The following is a 6,631-nucleotide window of genomic DNA, read 5'->3' as shown; positions in this document are numbered from 1 at the left end:
TTGATGTCTGAAATTCAGTGTAGCAATTATCAGTCCCATCCTGGGTACCCAGGCACCCTCACAACAGCCTCATGAGGCCCATTTCACAGATGGGGACAATGAAGTCTCCAGGCAAAAAAACTGACTTGCCAGAAGTCACAGTTAGCAAATGGCAGCACCAGGATTCAACCCCAAGCTGTCTGACACCCATATGTGACTCATCTTCTGGTTTCAAGTCAAGCTCTGCCACTGACCCGAGTATGACCCTGGGCAAGACCCAGACCTTTCAGTTTCCCCATCTGTACAATAGAGACAGGATTATGGCTGTTGTATCAGATGAGGTGGGAGATGATAAATCCTTCCTGTGACCATCACAGAGTGTTTCAGCATCACACAGATGATTCAGTGTGACGTAAGACAAAACACACATCCTCTCTGGACCTCTGTTTTTCCAGATGTGAACATTTCTAGTCTATCATGTGCATTGAAAGACAATATCAACAAAGTAAAAAAGGCAACCCACAGGATGGGAGAAAGTATTTGCAAATCATATACCTGATAAGAGATTAATATTCAGAATATATGGAGAACTCCTAAAATTCAACCACACACACACAAAAAAAAACTCAATTCAAAAATGGTGAAAGCGTTTGAACAGATATTTCTCTGAAAAAGATATACGAATGGTCAATAAGATATACAACTCATTCAACATCACTCATCATTAGGGAAATGCAAATCAAAACTATAATGAGGGATTTCCTCTGTGGTCCAGTGGTTAACGATCCACCTGTCAATGCAGGGGACATGGGTTCAACCCTTGGTCAGGGAACTAAGGTCCCACATACCGTAGGGCAACTAAGCCCCCATTCCTCAACATACAGAGCCCACGCACTCTGGAACCTGCATGCCACAACTAGAGAGAAGCCTGAGCGCCACAAGGGAGGATCCTGTGTGCCATAGCTAAGACCCAATGCAGCCAAAATAAACACTTTTTTTAAAAGACTTTTAAAAAATCTATAATGAGATATACTACTTCACACCCATTAGGCTATTATAAAAAATAAAAGTGCGGATGAGGATATAGAGAAATTGGAACTTGCCTGTACTATTAGTGGGAATTTATGTAGAGCCACTGTGGAAAACAGTAAGGCATTTTACAGAAAAAAAAGATTTAAAATAGAAACACCATTTGACTGAACAATCCCACTCCAGATATTTACCAAAAAGAATTAAAAGCAGCGTCTCAAAGAGGTATTTGTACACCCATATTCATAGCAGCATTATTCGTAACAGCAGGAAGCAACACAAGTTTTCATCAACAGATGAATAATAAACCAGATGTGTTCTATACATACAATGGAATACCATTCAGTCTTTAAAAGGAAAAGAGTTCTGCAACATGCCGCAACATGGATGAACCTGCAGGACATGATGCTAAATGAAATAAGCCAGTCACAAAAAGACAAATATGCTATGATTCTACTTATATGAGATACTTATTCTGTCAAATTCATGGAGGCAGAAAGTAGATGGGTTGCCAGCAGTTGAGGTATGGGAGAATAATGGGGAGGGAGTGTTAAACGGGTACACAGCTTCAGTTTTACATGGAAAGAGCTATGAAGATGGATGTTGGTGATGGTTGCAACAATATTTTAAATATATTTAATACCAGTGAACTATATACTTTGAAAAGGTTAAGATGATAAACTTTACATTATATATATATAATGTATATATTTTTATATATTATATGTAATATAATATATATTACATTATATATTAATATTATATTATATATTATATATATTACTATGATTTTGAACATTGAAAAAAGTTATAAAATATCTTAAATCCCATTAAGGAGAGACTCTGGGATACTTTGAAAACATTGTAAGAAAATTCTATAAATTCTGATAGCGTGTCATCTCAGTATACTATTAGAAAGGCAGATGTAAATTTTTTTTGTTTCTGTTCCCTAAACCAGTCACTCATAGATTCTGTGTGTAATCTTTGCCATAGCTGGGTCCCACCTGTTCTGGTATTTACTTAAGAGCTGACAGAAGTGCTAAAGCCAGTATCTACTGTGAGTATCCATGGAAAAACACCATGGTCCTCCCACGGAGCTCTCAGCACAGAGTATAGCACACAGTAGGTGCTGGGTGAATGATGGGTAAACGACCGCTGTCAACCTCTGGCCCCAGGCAGGTGATAGGAGGCCCAGTCCTTGGGGGCAAGGTGATGCTGTCCTAGATGGGGGCAGCCTGGTCCAGTTGGAAAGGGCACAGGAAGTCTTCAAGGGAGGGACTTCATAAAGCCAGAGGCAGGCAGGTGGAGAGGCTGGCAAGGGCTCAACTGGACGTTAGAAAGGTACGTAAATCGGAAACATACTTGTCTCCCAGGAGATCACCCTGGACAAGCCTCTGTTCTGCTGCAGAAGCCGCCCCTCTGGCCACCAACCAGGCTCCTCACTAGCCCCTTGGGACTCACCAGCCCCTGGGGATCCTCCAGCGCACAGCCCCAGGGCCTGTCCTTTGATGGTCTCCATGGTCAGAGGGGGCTTCAAGGGGTCACAGCATCCTCTTGACACACTCTGTCCCTCCCAGCACTCAGTGGACCTGGGAGCCACACATATCCAACCTGGTATTATCCCACAGTTTTTATGAAAATTATTCTTATTAGTAAGAATGTTATTAAAGCACCACACTGAGGTTTGATGAAAAGTGAACCCAGAGACACCCCACTTTCTCCCCTAAATGCCTCTCCCAATCTCACTCTTCCAGTCATCCTACAACTTTTCTTCCAAAAATTTGTCTTTTAACATTATTCAAAGTATTTTATTTTTTTTAGAAAATTTTATGTGCAAAGTCAAATCAGTCTTTTCCTTTGTAGCTTCTAAGTTGTATGTGTTGTAAGGAAGGTTCTGCCTAGTTCCAAGATTATGACAATATATTCCTATACTTCCTTCTAGTAATTTTATAATTTATATATGATGTATATACATACCTACACACTGTAGATATAGATATGAGCTCTTTGGTGCACACACATAAGATTTAAATGTGTAAAAGCTTTATAATGCATCTGAAATTTATTTTTGTGCCTGCTGTGAGGTAGGGATCTAGTTTAATTTTAAAACTAAATTGCTTCCTAGAAACCACAATACTTTGTTCAATGATCCATCTTCCATCTGTAGCTTGGAAAGAGTCAGTGCAGAGCCTCTGGGCTTCATCACTTCATTGTCCTGTAAATGTGTGTTGGTATGTGCTATACAGAGTGTGTGCGTGCATGCTCAGTGACTCAGTTCTGTCTGACTCTGCAACCCCATGGACTATAGCCCTCCAGGCTCCTCTGTCCATGGGATTATCCTGGCAAGAATATTGGAGTGGGTTGCCATTTCCTCCTCCAGGAGCTATATTGAGTACCATCCTCTTTATTTCTGCTTTTCATACACTTCTCTTTCAAGACAAACCTTTTTTTCTTTTTTTTGGCAGCAATTGGTCTTATTTGCAGCCTGCAGACTTCTCTCTAGTTGAGGCACGTGGACTCAGTAGTTATGGGATGCAGGCTTAGTTGCCTCTCAGCATGTGACATATTAGTTCTCTGACCAGGGATCTAACCCACATCCCCTCCATTGGAAAATGGTCCCAACCACTGGACCACCAGAGAAGTCTGTCAAGGCAAACTTTAGAATCAGGTTGTCAAGTTACATTTTTTTTAACAGCTAAATTTGCACTGGTTTTATGAATTCCTGGATGAAAACTAAGTGTCTTGGCCGCATGTCAGCTCTTCTCCTTCCGGAACATGGGATCCTACTTCAACACCTTTAGTGAAGTGCCATTGCTTTCATCATATGAATTCTCTGTCTTTCTGGTCAGATTTTAGTTCCAGATATTTTAATCAGTTTTAGGCTGATTGTAAATGGGATCTTTACCCTCAGGGACATTCTCTATGGTCAGAGCTGCTGTGGAAGAAAATCACGCAACCTCACTCCTCCATGGTCCTGTCCCTCTTGAGTTCTCCAGATGGACAAGCGTATCATCCACAAACATTCCATAATGCACAGGTGTGCTCACACTCGTCTCCCTACCTCCTCCTCACCACAGGGACGAAGTCTCCCTACAGACAAGGCGACTGAGGCACCGAGAGATGGAGTCATTTCCTAGGGTTACGGAAGGGGCTGTGGCGGAGCTGCAACACCAACCCAGACCTTCCAGGCCCAAAGTGCTTGCTCACCCACCCAAGCCCTCTCACATCATTTCAAATTCCAGTCGGTTCAGGTGGACTGATTATGGAAGCGGAAGGGAGGGCAGGATTCCTGGGTCTGTCCCCTCTGTGCCCCAGAAAGCAGCCTGCCCATCGCACCCAACCCAGACTGCTGAGTCGGCGCACAGACTGCAGGGAAGGGCACAGCCAGGGGGCACTCATTCACGGGGTGGGGGTGGGGCTGCTCTTCACCAGGACCCCCCACTGCAGGCAGCTCAGCCCTTTGCTATATTCAGGTCCTCCTTACTTACCACTGTCCTCCCTTCACCTGTCCCAGAAGTGTCCTTTCCATGTCCCACAGCACCCGCCTTTCAAAATCACTAGACCCTGGGTTGGGCATTGCAGTCCCCAGTGCCTTTGAACAACCCCACTGCACAGACAAGGAGATGGGCCCCTTGTTGCTCAGTCACCAAGTCGTATCTGACACTTTGCAACCACTTGGGCTGCAGCATGCCAGGCTCCTCTGTCCCTCACAATCTCCCAAGTTTGCTCAAACTCATGTCCATTGAATCGATGATGCCATCCAACCATCTCATCCTCTGTTGTCCCCTTCTCCTGCCCTCAATCTTTCCCAACATCAGGGGCTTTTCCAATGAGTCAGCTCTTCACATTAGGTGGCCAAATTGGAGCTTCAGATTCAGTGTCAGTCCTTCCAATGAATATTCAGGGTTGATTTCCTTTAGGATTGACTGGTTGGATCTCCTTGCAGTCCAAGGGGCTCTCAAAAGTCTTCTCCAACACCGCAATTCGAAAGCATCACTTCTTCCACACTCAGCCTTCCTTATGGTCCAACTCTCACATCCATATGTGACTACTGGAAAAACCATAGCTTTGACTAGACAGAGCTTTGTCAGCAAAGTGATGTCTCTGCTTTTTAATATGCTAAGTTTGTCATAGCTTTTCTTCCAAGGAGCAAGCATCTTTTAATTTCATGGCTGCAGTCACCATCCACAGTGATTTTGGAGCCCAAGAAAATAAAGTCTGTCACTGTTTCCAATTTTTCCCCATCTATTTGTCATGATGGACCCCTAGAGAGACCCAGAGCCACAACATAGGCCTGCTCTGGTCAGAAGGGGCTTGGCTCTGGGGCAGCATCCTGCAGGAGAACAAAGGGGCCGCGTGACCCACCCCCATTCCCCACACCCATTCCAGGCCCACAGTGCACAAGGCTGGCCGCCCTCCCACCACCCGGCCCACCCACTAGACGGGAGCAGAGGAGCAGGCGGCCAGCCAGGGTGGGAGTTAACTCTCTGCGGTGACCAAGACAGAACCGGAGGTGCAGAGCGCCAAATCACCCCCCACGGTCCCTGGAGTGGCGCCTCCGGTAAGCCTAGCTCAAGCCCCAGGATTTTCATTAATCCTACTAATCCCTGAATGTCAGGCCAGGTAGGGCTGGGGCTGATGGGCAGGGCCTCCCTCCTGCAAGACTCAGAGCTCCCTGAACCAGTGATGAGGCAAAATCCTAGGCCCTGTCCCTGCCCTGAGCTCCCTCACCCTGTGACCTGGACAAAGTCTCGCTCTTGGCCTCAATTTCCGCATATGCGCCCAGGAGATACTAGTCCTCACCTCCTCCCAGAGGCCAGAGTGAACTGAGGCCCCCAGATCCTGGCATGGAAGGCCCTTGTCGATTGTGATGATGGCTATGAGCCCTTCACACAAAGTGGGGGAAATATTACGGCCTTTACTTCTCCAAACCAGAGCCAGCTCTGAGGAAGCACACAGCTCAGCCAGTGGCAAGCCCTTCAGTGGTCACAGTGGTTTCTCAGGCCACTTTCACCCTCCCAGGGCTCTGGGGTTGACTCATCCCTACAGAGGAAGGATTGAGACGCTGGTCACCATGTATCATGGTCAAGGTCAGGGAGCATAAACTGGAGCGCCCCTATCCACCCCTCTTCCCCATTGTGGGGCCTACAAGGCTTATGGGAAGCTCTAGGTAGCCTGGAAGGCTGGCCCAGACTCCAGGGTCCTAGAACCCCCTCCATCCTGGGTGTGTGGACACCACCTGGTCTCGCCTCTCTCTCTGGTAAAGAGCCTCCTGCTCTGTTTGGTTCTCAGACACTGGCCCTGGGGCAGTTCCCTGGGGCTGGGCTTCAGGAGGGGTCTGTCCCCAACACTCAGCCCCAAGTCCTTTGAGTCCCTCAGCTTCGGCAGTGGGTCTGGAGTCAGAAAGAGGAGGAGAGGGAGGCCTCGTTCACCCCCCAGAGCTCAGAACAGCAGACCTCCCGGCGACCTCTCCCTTCTTCACCTGCCAGTTTGTCTGCCATCAATGCTACCAACCCACCACGTGGCCAAGTGAGGACATCCCCTCTGGAAAGTCCCTCTGTGACAGGAAGGAAGGTCTCAGGTGACCTTTCAAAAGAGCACAGATACATCAGGCCACATCCTA

Source organism: Ovis aries, chromosome 13 (assembly GCF_016772045.2).
Source record: "Ovis aries strain OAR_USU_Benz2616 breed Rambouillet chromosome 13, ARS-UI_Ramb_v3.0, whole genome shotgun sequence".
Classification (NCBI taxonomy): domain Eukaryota; kingdom Metazoa; phylum Chordata; class Mammalia; order Artiodactyla; family Bovidae; genus Ovis; species Ovis aries.
Note: the sequence above shows the minus strand (reverse complement) of the source record.